The sequence below is a fragment of the Helianthus annuus genome, chromosome 13, assembly GCF_002127325.2.
Source record: "Helianthus annuus cultivar XRQ/B chromosome 13, HanXRQr2.0-SUNRISE, whole genome shotgun sequence".
Classification (NCBI taxonomy): Eukaryota; Viridiplantae; Streptophyta; class Magnoliopsida; order Asterales; family Asteraceae; genus Helianthus; species Helianthus annuus.
Genome location: NC_035445.2, coordinates 114,935,898 through 114,951,926, shown reverse-complemented (window position 1 = coordinate 114,951,926; position 16,029 = coordinate 114,935,898).

Here is a 16,029-nt window from a genome sequence, read left to right as displayed (position 1 = left end):
TGGTTTTTGGTTAAAATAAAATAAAATATAATTAATGTTGCAGTATGTGAAATGAGGATGACAGTTTATGTATAAAACAGCTCAGCAATAAGATGCCGGTGCCGGTGACAGCTTTTCTTGGCAACGCTCCGTCGGCTAAAACTAATGTATTTTAAAGAAAATGAATGATTTTAAAATCAAACCGGATATCGAACGATTGCTTTAACAAGTCGTTGATTGGGAAATTTTAAGAACCAGATAACCTGATAAAATAATTTTTAAAGTTAAATATATACATATAGATATTATGTACTAATTAAAAAAAAATGAAGTTATAAATTTCTTTTACTGTGGATTTTTTGAAGTTATATACTTCTTTTATTGTGGATTTACAATGATAATATAATACAATTTTTTATATGTACAAAACATGAAGTCTGAAATAGTAGATAAACTTTTGAAATAATTTTTTTTTCTTAAATTTAGTTTAACTTGTCTTTATCATAGCTTGCCAATCCTCATGAAACCGATTTCAGTGTGCTCAACCGGAGTAGGTGTATGTTTTCTGGTCCAAACAGCTAGTTTGGTCCGCCTTTAAGATTGGTGTGAAAAGATCCGTGTTGGTGTAGGACGAGGGGTGTTGGGGACTTGGGTTGACATGTGGCACTTGTAGGCTCCACTAGTCCACACAAAAAATAATGTGGGGGGGGGGGGGGGGTGGAGGTTTTGCGTTATCTGTTCGTCACTAGTGTCTCGATCAGATTTTGGTTTTGCGTTATCTATTCGTCACTAGTGTCTTCGTTATTTGATTCGGTCTTTTCAGGATAATATTCAACTATTTCCCGCCCTTCATCCTCTAAAATCATGTTGTGTTAGAATGATGCACGAGTTTATTTGATTTTTTTCATACAATCGACATGGCATGCTCCAAATGCGTCACCTTTTCTGCAAAACACCAAATGCTCGCTCGATTTCTTTGTGTGCCGCCATCTGAAGTTTGTTAAACTTTACTTTTTTAGGATCTAGGGTTCCATCTCTTGAAAAAGATTTCACAAAAACAACCCACTTAGGGTAAATTTCATCAACAAGATAGTACCCATGTAGGTATTCAACATCTTTTACAAAAAAAATGTTCCTTTAGGTCCAACACCATTTATCATATCTTTGAAAACGGGCGAATAATGAATAATGTTTATATAATTATGTGAACCTGGCATACCAAAGAATGCATGTCATATCGAAAGATCTTGTGATGCAACAACTTCAAGCATCATAGACGACATTCCATGATATCCGCTTGTGTGAGAGCCTTGTCATGCAGTTGGACAAAGTTCACACTCCCATTTCATACAATCTAAAGTACATATCACTAAACGTTGGTTTTCTCAAGTATTTTTTCATATATAGTTCAATGATATACGCACAAAAAATGTGAAGACTTTCCCTAACCATCTGTGCTGACATTTTTAGATAGCCGTCCATTATGTTGGAACTATTCACGAAAGCCAATTGTCGTAGGGCGGCCGTAACCTTTTGCCACGTGGTAAATCCTAAATTACCACGTGCATCGGTCTGTGTCAGAAAAAATCGCAATTATCCTCTAAATCCTTTGATAGTTTTAAAAATAAATTTTTACTCATACGAAAACAACGCCTAAAAATTCTTTCATCATACGTTGGTTCGGGTGACAAATAATCGCTTACCAGCAAATCGTTAGCAGTTTCGCGTCCACGAACGATACACTTCCTCCGTTTGGTTGGGGTTGGGAAGTCCCTTCTTCTGAATCTTCAACGATAGTTTTCAGGACCCTCGCCACTGATGATAATAATATTTCTGCCCCGTCGTTCGACGAGGATGACGAATCATAACTATCAGACGAGTCGCTTGAACTTAAAGATTCATTGAATATATATATATATTTTTTGGTGATTGGAGGTGGTTTTTGAATATTTGGATGGTAAGATTTAGGAAGAATTGTTTGATTTATATAGAATAAAAGTTAAAGAATTTTTGTTAAATAGTCGTTGGCCAACGAAACGGCTAGCCCAACGCTTCCATGAACCCAACCAATCCCAGCCATTCACATCTCCCCAACCCACCTCACGCCAGGCTTCATAGCCACGCCAGCGGGGCAACGCCGCTTCCCCCGCTGGTCCTGTGTGGCTAAAGCGGCGTTTCTTGGCTACCCACGGCCCCAACCCAAGCCCACATCCCGCGTCTAACTACTTGTAAATAGTTGCGATGACTGAACACGACTTGATCAATTTTAACCGTTTTAATTACAAATACAAATTATCTTATATAAGGGAATTCTTGTAGTATTATTAGTGTTAATAATGTTGAAGCTAATATGAGGCTAGCCTACATAATGTGTTTTTGATTTAAACCTAGACAAAAGAAAGATTTTATAATTATTGATGTAAAATACAATAAAAAGTAACGTTTATCGTTTAAATAATCTTGGAACCGGAATCCAACTAAACGATATAACGAGAATTGGGAAAGAGTGAACTCCTATGGCTACGGAAGAAGTGAAATGTTGACCCAAGTGCCTTTATGGCTTTATGTAAACATTTATTTTCATTTTCCAATAACACAAGGTTTTAACCCGTCAAACTACCAATGCTAAGCCCTCCCACGTCCTCGTTAGAGAGGACATTGAAATTTGATCCACATTATATATAGTTTTCTAGAAAAGTATTTTATTTTAATTTAATCTTTATTTTGCATATCCAAGGATTTTAAATCACAATTTTACATTTGTATAACTATTCGTCCGGAGTGGGGGCTTGAAAGTGACGTAGGAGCCTCCTTCACGTTGGAACACCGCCCCATCAAGGGGCTAAGGTGGTGTGAGGCGGGTGGCTAGAGATTCCCATAGGCATGGGCAGAGGCGGATCCAGCATATAACTAGGGGCAACCCCCGCTACGGCTTGGCGCTCCAGCGGTAGTGTAAAATTAGTGTAAATTTTGGAAAAATATAACGTTTTTTCGATTTCGTTACTGTTTTTTTATAAAACGTTACGGCTGGGCGGATTTTCTACCGTTTTTTTATAAAACGTTACGGCTTGGCGGATTTTCTAGATCCGCCACTGGGCATGGGGGCAAAGGTGGAGGCGATGTATGGCGATGTGGTTGGTTGGTTTTATTTTAATTGTTTAGATTTTTTGAAACGTCCTTTTTCAAGCTCCTTCCACCCTGTGGTTCTTTAGGTCTGAAGGGTAAAGCCCCTTCTGCTAATGTGGTAGACACGTGTCACGCCATGCCCCCTCCAAGTCCTTTCACTCCGTTTAGTCTAAGGAGAGACACCATATTCCTAGACCAATAGATCAAGAATTTTTTTAATGAGTATGGTTCTTATTCTCAAACACATTATTAATCTAATGTATTTTTTTTTCATTTTGTTTTAGAGCTATTGTAACTGGGTATGCATCTCGAAAACACACCATGACAACTAGAAACGGAATGCGAAGAAAGAAAAGCGTAAATTGAGGTTATGTATTGTAACACCCGGATATTCTGAGTGTTGATAATTCAGCTATCATTTTTCAAATACATGAAGGTACACAAGTATATGTACGTATTAACCAAAAATCATCAAAATAGATTATTTAAAATGCATTATACATGATGAGAACCAAAAAGGGTTAGAATCGCTAGAAGCCTAAGAAGTCACCAAAATATGACACATGTACCATAAAACAAGAGATAAATGCATCCAAAAAAAAAATGGTAGTTGCGTGGTACCATTAACCACTGGAGTATTCCAACTCCACAGGCTAGCACACCACATAGCTGCCTGGCGGTGAGTCCCCCAGCCGAGTGGACATCAGGTGCGGTTTATAATACGCTAACGACCGGAGTCGAACCTGAGTCCCCACGGTGTTTGCGGGGTGTGGTGGCCACTGGGCTGACACCCAGTGGTTAGATAAATGCATCCAACTAAAAATGTAAAACGTAGTAGCGGAGGCAATTCAGACGCTGACTCAGCTACTTATTTCGGCTGTTGTAGGTCACGGCAAGGATAAATGAAGGTGGGATTTGGATCCTTCAGGTCAGTTTTCGGTAAAGAGTATGGAAAATTGCTTACAAATGGCAAGATTCGCTAATTTGGGAAATAATTTCATATGGAATAATTGGATTCCTTTAAAAGCAAATTTCTTGGCATGGAGATTATCACTTGAACGGCTGCCAACGTTGGTGGCTTTAGCACGAAGGAATGTATGGAGCGGCCCAACTGTTTGCAGAATTTGTAACCGAGAAGAGGAAGATGTGGATCATCTTTTCATTGGCTGTGAACTGGCACAGAATGTATGGAATTTTATATCGGCTTAGTGCAGGATGTCGGACATTTTTGCTTTTCGTGTAAATGACTTGCTGGAATGGCACAAAAATGTCTGTGGAAGCATGAAGTGGAAGAAACTAGTGTATGCGGTTATGCAAGTGGCAATATGGTCTATATGGCGGAGCAGGAACAGTCTGATTTTTAATGATAAAGACATACATTTGGACCGGGTAATAAGTGAAATTAAACACTTGGGATTCACGTGGATTGGGAGCCGATCGAAAATAAAGGATATAACGTGGGAGAGCTTTCTAGAAAATGTTAGTTGCTAGTAGTATTTGGTGTCAGGGGCGGACCTGTAGTGTAAACGGGCGTAGCCCGGGCTACGGCTCAAGTTTTTACAAGTAGTGTAAAAAAAAAAAAAAAATTCCGATTTTTATACACAGGACACCCTTGAACAAGTACGAGGACACCCCTAAAAAATTTTGGGATACCCCTGAGTTGAAGGTCTAGTTCCGCCATGTAATTGGCGAATGTAATTGGTGTGGGCTAACATGTTGTTGGCCCTAATAGATGAAATAAAATTTTGTTGGCCGTTCAAAAAGTAGCGAAACCAAATGAGGACGACACACCGTTATACGGACAATGGGTTAGACACATCGTGTAATTAGCGGGGGCTCATTATGCCATGCTACACTTTGTAATGCTTTTGATTTTATTTCTCTTTAATATATGATAGTATATTTGAATTATTAAGAAAAAAATCATGATTTTATGATATAGTATTTTAGAAAATAATAAGTAATGTAAATTTTATTTTGCAAAAATTAACAAGCTAGATTAAATTAAAGTCTAATTTAATTATGGCTTGTCGTGTCATACCCATCTCTGTTCTCGACCATAACTAACTTATATTTGTTAAGAAATTATCACCGGATTATTTTAACCATTAAACTCTTTTTTTTTTAACTTTCACACGATTTCTACTCTTTTCACTTAGTTTTTCGTATAATATATATTTTATATATGACAATATTTTAATAAACTATTATACCAACTTTATATGTTATCCAAAAGAAAATAAAGGATAGGGTTGGTTTAGTGGTCGTTGTCTGAAATGAAGGATTAGTCATGTCTTTTCCGCCAGCTACAACAACACCAGCGCTTTGTGGCCTCTCCATGCCTATTTTCTTAATATTTACAATTATTTATAATTTAAAAAAAAATATTTTAATTCTGCAAGATCTTCACACTTTATTTACATTTCTAGACTTTTTTTAATATATTGTATTATCGACAGTTTTATAAATACACCATATATATGTTTATATACAATGTCACTTTTTTACAAGATACGATTAAATTAGTTTATATATTATAAAGCTATATGATTGTTATATTATTTATATATTTTCTAAATCTTGTATATCGTTATATACAAATTAATTCTAATACTCTCATCAAATATTTAGTAACTATGGGCGGACCTACTTTATGGGGTGGGTGGGCGGCCGCACCCCTTGAAAAAAAAAATTTAGTGGTATTTTTCGTGAAAAATCCCGACCGCACCCCTTGGAAATTTTCGTCCGCACCCCTTAGAAAAAAATGTTAGGAATTTATATAAAAAAAAATTGTGAACACAGATTAAAACCCGATCAAATTATGTAAGCAAGTTAGCCCACTAACCCCTTTAATAAAACTTAAATTCAATCCATCAAGCCCAATAACTTAATACCCATTAAAGCCCCATTCCAACTACTAGTTTTAGATAAGTTTTTTTTGTTCTTTTATTTAGTGATTAAGAGAAATAGAAGTAGGGATGATTTGAATGTTGATGCCTTTTTGTTTGTTAATGTGATAGGAATTTAGGAACTAGGGTTTGATTGTTTGAAAATTGAAATGGACCCGACCCGATCTGATTCGACCCGCTATGAAACTTTGTTTGTTTGTGTTTACTTGTTTTATATGACCCGACCCGCTATTAACCGATTTTTTTTATATAGCTAGGTGTCTAAAATCTTTAAAAAATTTCCGCACATCCAGGAAAAAAATCCTGAGTCCGCCATAGTAAGTTTATAATTATATTAATAAATAGGATTAGGTTCAAGAGTGTGTACTAGTGTATTTGCGAACTGAGCGAACTAATCCTAGCCACACACGTGTGTAAATAAATGGCCAGTATTTGATGATAAAATACACTAGTGTATTTTACGATTTAATAATGAAATCCCAGTTATACATGTGTGTAAATCAATTGTCAGGATTTGTTCACTCAGTTCGCAAATACACTACTGTTCACTCTAGAAACCCACCTTTAATAAATATTATAATAATAAATAATGTGAAGAATTTAATATATAAGTTTATAAATTATATAACATTTGGATTTCTTCTTGGGAGAGGTGGGAAGCTTTGTTTTTCCTGAAGGTCTTGGGTTCAAATCTAAGCAAGGTGTAGTTTTAATACTAACTTGATAATACTAACATATTAACTATTAATCTGGTTAACGACATACTAACAATACACCATAAAAATATAACACTCAGATTTCTTCTTGTTATAGATCAAATAGACTTTTAGACTAAGGTACTATTTGTTTAGCTCTTAACGAGACTCTTAATGGTTCAGACCTTTTACTGGTTCAACACTTGATGGTTCAGACTGTTTGTTTCGCAAGCAGATGTCTGAATGGTTCAGACATTTTCCTCTAAATGGTTAAGCATTATACCGAGTCTGAATGGTTAAGACCTCTAATCTAAATTGGTCAGACACTCGTCGTCTAAATGGTTAAACATTATACTGGCTCTTAATGGTTTAGCCATATTACTAATTCAATACTTACCAACGGGGTGATGGTCCATTGGCAAAGACAAAGTCTTTAAAACACCTAGGTTGGGAAAAGAAGGTCTTGGGTTCAAGTCCCACAGATGACAGAGAATTAAAGAAATTAGCCGTTAAAAAAAACTAATTCAACAATTAATGTTCAGATCTATTACTAGTTCATTAATTAATTAGAGTAAACTGCCATTTTGATCCCTGTGGTTTGGTCAATTTTGTTACTTTAGTCCAAAACTCAAACTTTTTGCATCTGGGTCACTGTGGTTTCAGTTTTATTGCCATTTTGGTCCAAAAATGAAATCAGGTCATATTTGTCTTATAAAATCCTGTTATTTTGTCATTTTCTGCAGATGCAAAATGATCATTTCTTTTTTTTAAATAAATACCATATTTTATAAGACAAATATGACCTGATTTGCCCCTGAGGAAAATGACAAAATTGCAGGATCTTATAAGACAAGTATGACCTGATTTCATTTTTGGACCAAAATGACAATAAAACTGAAACCACATGGACCCAAATACAAAAGGTTTGAGTTTTGGACTAAAGTGACAAAAGTAACCAAACCTCAGGGACCAAAATGACAGTTAACTCAATTAATTATTTAGAAGTTGTAAAAGGTGGGGTCTATTCGCACACGCCCTTAGTCTATTTAAACACTCCAAAGCGCCCCGCTATGGCCAAAGCTGGGCGCTTTGGTGTAAAGTCAACAGACAAGGTCTGACAGGTTCAGTCCTTGTCTGTTGACTTTACATCAAAGCGCCCCGCTTTGGCCTAAGCTGGGCGCTTTGGTTTTTTTTTTTTCAAAACGCCCCGCTTTGGCCTAAGCTGGGCGCTTTGGTTTTTTTTTTTTTTTTTTTTTTTTTTTTTTTTTTTTTTTTACATTTTAGGCGTATTTTTGACTGGTGACTGTTCTACGTTTAAGTTCAAATTTTACATTTTTGGTCCAAATTTTACAATATTTAATTTGTTTGTGCACATATATCTAAAGGTGAAGTCTCATCTCAATATTTAATTTGTTGAGTCATCTCACTGTCATGTACAACCCTTTCCAACTCTTTGACTAGTCCCATCCGTGCTATAGTATACATCCGTGCTATAGTCTCATCTAAAGGTGAAGTCTCATCTCAATATTTAGCAGTTCTTGTGGGCTCCACAATGCCACTTGCCACAATGAAATATAGTATACATTAGGGTGTAGGGAGTGGTTAGACAATTGAAAGTGGTAAACTTCAAAATTAACCAATGAGAGTGTGCCACGTCATCCCATTGTCCATTCCATTACCTCGTTCATTCCATTCCCTCATTCATTCCATTACCACATACCAAACATACCCTATGTTGAAAAGGGTTGGCAATGGTTAGACACTTGGTGAAGTGGTAAACTTTTTTTAAAAAAAAGGTGTGATTGGTTAAAGATGACATGGACCCCACTACCGACGGAGCTTAAATGAGTTCTTGTTAACATTTTTTGAAAAACAAAATTCATCTATAATGCCGACACGAAAAATTAATATGTTTGAAATATAACTGCTAGCTATATTTGACTAATATAGTAAGATGATAGCTAGTCTACCTTTTTAATGTATTAGATCCCAACATTATTTAGTGAAATCTTCTACTTTATATAATGGTTAAGTGCTTTTAGTGGCGAAGCTTGAGATTTCTAACTGGGGGGCGGAAGTCACCGTACCTAAAATTTCTATAAAACTAGGGGGTCGGAAACGTATATACCCAAAAATTTCTATACGAAATACATACTCTCAACTACTGAACGAAAAGTTAAATGTGTTTAATAATATTGACGTTAATTCTTTTACAATCCAAAAGTACGTTTGTGTTTGTTCAATATATGCGTTACATCACGTTAAAAACCGAATGTCACCGACACGACCCAATCAGATTCAATACGCACTTGTACGACCCAAAATGACAATATACATCATAATACTACAATTAATGAAAAAATACGTCATATACATGTACGGTAGGCGGCTGATACACATAAAACTACTCATAGGAGTACTTGTGTTTTCAAATCAAAATGATACGATATAATGGAATACGACATCACACGTAACCGATTTGATTCGGAACTTGCAGTATAGTCCATATATATTAAAAAATGATGTATAATGGAAAAAGCGTAAAATTTAGGCTATTATCGACGCGTTTGTGAATTAAAAACAATTTTAAAAAATTAAAAAAAGACCCTAAGCGCTGCGCTTTGACCTAAGAGGGGCGCTTTGCCCCAAAATGAAAAAAAAAAAAAAAAAAAAAAAAAAAAAAAAAAAAACCAAAGCGCCCAGCTTAGGCCAAAGCGGGGCGCTTTGATGTAAAGCAACAGACAAGGTCTGACCGGTTCAGACCTTGTCTGTTGACTTTACACCAAAGCGCCCCTCTTTGGCCATAGCGGGGCGCTTTGGGGTGTGAAAATAATTTTGGCCGTGTGTGAATAGCATGGTCCGTTGTAAAATAACCCCTAAATCCGTAAGATATAAAATATGGATTTGATAGGATAATTGTTTGTATTTATGCAAGTTTTGGGGTTGGGTGATATGACTCTTTGACCCTTGAAATTTGAAAAAGTGGACCATCATTGCTTATGACAACAAAGTATTGATTCTTTTGTCTTTTTCCTTTTCTATTTTTGTGTCAGGTTTATGTTTAACAAAATTTTTTTATCAAATATAATAATTTGTTATTATTAACGTTCCAAAATCAATATAGTAGAGTAACAATATCGCATAATATGTTGAAAATAACTAAAAGAGTTTAAAAAAGGTTCAATATATATAAAGAAGTTGGGTGGCTATATATTAAGAATCAGAGAAGGTCGCTAAGCATGAAAAAGATTGGATTGGGAATCAGCATATTTTCATTCCCTTTGCCTTTAATATTTTCGGGTCTCTTGCCCCTGAAGCTGTCGGTTTCCTAGATAGAGTGTGAAAGGTTGTGTACAACAATTTCTTGACGCTAAAGAACCAGAGTTTTGTTTTTGGTAGAATTGGATTTATTATTTAAAAGAGGATTGCGGTGCAGCTTTTTGCCCGTTTACTTGTCATCGTTATGTAATTTCCCTTTTTTGAGTTTCTTAAAAAAAGTTGTGGCTAATGAAAACAAATATAAGATTTATGTGTTTTAATCAAAACTATTTGTATAACGTGATATTTCCATTCCTCGAATTCCGTAAAAGCCCTCTTAAGAAGTTTTAACATGCCCCTCTTGTATTTGTATAACCAAATTTGTATCTAAGATATCAAGATGTGTAAGAAACCGATCTTGCAACTTCGGGTAATCTTTCATTTTTCATTAGTACCAATTTCATTATCATAGTTGATTAAAGCTTGCACGCTATTTTGACCCGGCATGAATGCCTCATACAAAGAAGCCATCTTGTTTTCAATCACAAGATCACAAACTTCGATTTTCAAATCCAAATCTCAAACCCTAAAACACAAATCCTACAACCTCACTAGCGACTAAGAATAGTATTAGAGATTGAGCAATAGTATCAACGACTGTAATAGTATAAATGAATGAACATTGTAGCTTTAGCGAATGTAGCATAGTGTCAACGATTGAACATTGATCTTAGCGAATGAATATACTTCAAACGAAACGAGTGCACATACAATTGCTAAAACATGTAAACGATTGTTTTTTGCTTTAAAGGCAATAGCAAGTTGCATGACATGGGTTGTTGTTAGTAACACTATGTGATGCGTTGTTGTTACTTGTTAGATTGTGTTATGAGACAACACTATGTGATGCGTGTTGTTTTTCAGTGGTCCAATTTTTAATTTCACACGCATATCTATACATCCCATACTCACACTAACATTCGAGCCCTTAATGTCCTTTCGGGCAATGTTTAGCAACCTTATGGACTAAGAGTGAATTTCAAGTATTGTCCTTTATCTTCATACCTATTTGCAGGCGGTGCTCTTTATGTTTAAAATTGACGAGTTTTGTACTTATTATTTCAAAATCTTGCATTGTATGTCCTTTAACTCTAACCCAGTTAATTTTTTCTGACAAATCATTTAACACAAGGGTAATTTAGTCTTTTTACCGGTTTATTTAAAAAAGCTAACAAATAAAACAAAAATAAATATACAAAATTAATAGAATATATGTATATGTGTATATAAACAACAACCTTATCTGCTTCTCTCTAGCTCTCTCTTTCTCTCTTTCTTTGCCTCTCCTCCACCGCCACCATTAACCACCAATAACCACCTCTAGCCACCACTCTCCAACATCACCATCACACCACAATTGTCACAAAATAAAATGTCACTTGATTATGTAAAACTCAAATCAGTTTTCCCTAAAAACTAACCAATCAATGATTAACGAATTAGGGTTTAAAAATTACCAGGTTCATCATTTCCACAACGCACACGATCACACACAATCTGCTGCTATACTCCTTCGTAAAACACCGAGGAATAGATGAGACATTTACATCATTTCAACATCACACAATCATGGCTCCACCACCACCATCCTCACACCGTCGCCGATGTGCACCTCCACCCCTTCATCACCATCAAAACGCCATAAACCACCTCTCCAAGTGACCACCCAACCAAAACCACCTCATCTACGCCGCCGCCTTCATCTCCCCGTCAATATGACGAAACCCCAACCCTAGATCTATGACTTACAAACAGTGTCAGGATGGGTTATTGTTGAGAGTTAATAGGTAATTGTGGATTTTATGTTATTTTATTTGATTTGGGTTTTAACTTTAATTTGAGTGTTCTTGTGTTAATCTAGTGATTTTGATGGGGGATTTGATATGGATGTTGATATAGGAACTATTTCTGGGGTTTAAGAGAGAGAGAGAGATGGATGGGTTTGATTGTTAGTTGTGCTGGTGGGTTACGGTTGGGAGGTGGTGGCAACATGTGGTGGTAAGTGGTGGCGGTGGGCTGGATGGTGGTGGTAGATGGTTTATGGATGGTGGTGGAAGATGGTTTATGGTGGGCTGGATAGTAAGCATATATGTGTTAAAACTTTTTATGTATTTAAAGCTTTTGTTTTTTTGAAGTTATTAACATAATTAGTCTTTTTAAAGGTTAAATGACAAAAATGCCCTTATATGTAAGGTACATGATCAAATTTAACAGAAAAAAATAACTGGGTTAGAGTTAAAGGACATACAGTGCAAGATTTTGAAACAATAAGTACAAAACTCGTCAATTTTAAACATAAAAAACATCGCCTGTAAATAAGTATAAAGATAAAGGACAATTCTTGCGATTCACTCTATGGACGGCTATGAACACCAACCACTACACATGCCACACAACTATACACAATCTTAGCTAGTGTTAGTGCTCATAACTTCACTAGTGTTTTCTACGGTTTTGATCTTAGTATTCTATCATAAAAAAAATTGATCTTAGTATTCTATCATAAAAAAAAATTAATTTTCGATGTTGAGTATCAATCTTCAATGTGTTTTGTTAGTTATCAAGTCGTCGTCGTCGTCGTTATTATTATTATTATTATTGTTATTGTTGTTGTGATTTTCGTTTATTCATGTAGTATAACTAGATTTATTTAACACCAAAATTGAAATTAAAAAATATAACGATACAAGTTAGGAGACGTTGAGTACATGTTTCTTTGAGACTATTGTAATTTTCGTCTAATCGATATTTGTTTTTATGTTTTCAATCGATGTAAAACATATGTCGATATTCTCCTGGGCATTTGACGACTTTATTTTTTGGGTTTTCTCTTCGGTTACTATATCGAGTTCCGATATTGTACTAGGACCATAACAAACCAAACAGACACCAAGACTTTAATTTCCGAGTTTCTCTTTCGGGTGCTATACTGAGTGTCGCCATCATTAAAATTCTTTAACAAACCGAACCAATACCGACCGGATACCTGTCGGGTGGGTAACGCAAGGGATTCCACTAGTTGAAACTAACTTGTGATATCACCAGTTTACATGTGAAGCAAAAGGTAGTGGAAACAGCAGCTTGTCACATTGCATGCCATTGCACATGCTTTCTTTACAATTTCTGCCCAGACACCACCCTCTGTGCATCTATACGCATCAACCAGAAGCTTGTCAATGCAGACCATGATTTTGATCTCTGAGCTGGCAAGATAGATTAATGGGCCCGGGCTAAAATGGGTTGGCCCATAAACATCTTATTGTCCCCTTTCTCACTTTCGGTAACTACTTTTCTTTATATGATTTTAAAGACTACTATACATATACAGGGTCGGCCCTGGGAATTCGTGTACCCTGCTTAAGCTTGAAAAAACATTTCCTTAGGCCTTAACAAAATTAGGTATTGGGTTCACTAAAATCTAAATCTAATGCCAATGGGCTAATAACTAATTTAAACCATAAAAATAGTTTTGTAAATGGGCTTATGTTAGTGTTTGTTTGGGTATACCATATTAATTTATTTAATTTACATATACACATCGGATTTTTTTTTTAAATAACGTGTCTTTCGAAATATGATGCTCTGGCCGGTGGTACTCCCCACCCACCCTCAGGGCAGGGCATGTATATATATATATATATATATTTTTTAAAAGTAGCTTATAGGGTTGTAGATGTTGAAAATATTTGAGTGAATTTCGAGTGGTTTGACATGTGTTCTTTTCAATCAAGATCTTTGATGTAGCCCGTTTAAAATAAAACATTATCCAAATTGATAAGACATTATAAGTTTCAACACAACAAATAAGAGATGTTACCAATAATTGAGAATGTTTAAATCCACTTACAGTTGTACCTTCAACATGTGGCTAATACAAAATTCCACGCGGTCTCAAGTTTGAATTTAACTTACAGTTTCTTTGTTCTTAACGGTTTTTTAGAACGACAACACATACACTACTTAATTCTACACTACCTAAAATCCACCTAAATACCCACAATAGGGTGTGAACTGTCACACTTGTTTGAGGGGAATTCACTAATGCGACTTGGCTTCTGCTTTTAACGGCCAATCCCCCTGAATGTTTATGTCACCTATGTACCGCAGGTTGTGTTTTACCTGATTTCACTTGTTAGCAGAGTATTAATGGGTCCCGTGGCCATGAGTATACTGGTAACAAGATAAGTCCTCGCAGATATCCAATTTCCCATCTCTTGCTAACTAGTTGCTGGAAAAGCATTTCACATGCAAATAAAATTTAAAAAACAATCATAATATAAGTCAATAAATCATTATTGTCACATATGATTATGAACTAGAAGCTAAAGTTAACATAAGCTTGGAAAATGGCAGAGATATCAAGTCCACTCCTTTGTAGTAATTCTTGAAATAGTTCTTCAGAAATTTATGTTATGCTGCATTTGAAGTCCTGCTTGAGCAATTATACCTTCTGCATATTGTTATGTTAATGCAATACCAACTGTATGGCCACTGTGGTAGTAACATGATGTAGTTAATTTATTTAATTTTTAAAAAGAAATGAGAGGATTGAAAGTAAAAACTTGCAGATAAACATAAATGAATAATATGGCTAACATGAGAGCAAATTGTGGTCTAAGGGGAACATATTTAATGATGTCAGCCAGCCCGGGAACCAAATTCACGTCTATAATTTAACAATAAAAGAGCACTACGTGACGAGCGAGCCCGGTCCCATACCCATGTGTAGTGGAAGGGGAATATAATGCCCCCACCCTAGGGCATTTTACGCCATGTGGCGGTCCAATCAGCAAAGGGGCATTATTGGGCGTTTTCTAAAATAGTATAGTGGGGATGGGGCATTATTGGGGCATTAAATAAAATAAAGAAAAAACACCTAAAAATCTTATTAGCCAAGCAAATTGAATCTCTAATCTGATTGGTCAACATTTCCCCCCTTGAGCGTGCTTTAAACAACGCGGACCCATTTTTTTTTCGAAAAAAACGCCCAAAAACGGCCTATATAATGGGATTTGGGCGTTTTTCGGTGTTATTTTTGATTTTTTTAAAAAAAAAAACGCCCCACCACGGGGGGTCTTAGACCATGCGTAGTGGTAAGGTGAATAATGCCCTCACCCTTGGGCGTTTTCCGCCATGTGACAGTCCAGTCAGCAAGAGGCATTATTGGGCGTTTTTCTAAAATGGGTGTAGTGGGGATGTGGATATTATATTAAAAAGGGGTGTAAAGAATTAAATAAAAAAAACTAACCAAAAAAGGGGATTGGCCAAGAAAAAGAGGGAACCTTCTGATTAGCCAACCAATTTGCCATTTAGCGTGATTTAAAGCACGTCTGGAGGCCTTTTTTGCGAGATCACGCCGAAAAACGCCCAAGGGGGTGGGGAGGTGGCGTGTTTGAGGATTTTTTTTGAAAAATTGACGCCCACTACGGATGGTCTTAATAGATAGTCGGCAATGTGGCAGGTAATTACCCGTCAAGTATCAGATATGTCTGTTACTTTATTATAAATAATCTGTTAGAATTCCCAAATACATTTCTTACTATTTTTAATTTTATAGAAGTTTATTACCCAAGAAATCATATCTATAATACTACAAACTATTTTTTTTAACATAAAACTTCACTAAAACAGGTCAGTCCTCAAACGAAGGACCACCTCAAAAAACCATTACAATACATACAACAGAAAACAAACCCAATCCTTTCACTGAATGGATTTAAATCTAGAACGATGTTTAAGCCATAGAAACGACATAGACTTAACAGTCGCAACAACCTCTAAAACTCTAGGCGTTGGAATCCTCAAAAACCTTCTTGTTTCGTTCCCTCCATAAAGCCCAACAAGTAATCATGATAATGCCCCGAATAATCCTCTTTGTCCACTTCGAACCCTTCACATTTTCAGCACCATCCGGGTCGGAATCCTATCCATCTCAAGTCTCCAAACAAGTAAGTTGACTTTTATAGGCACCCAAGACTCCCACCGCATTACCTGATTTCTGG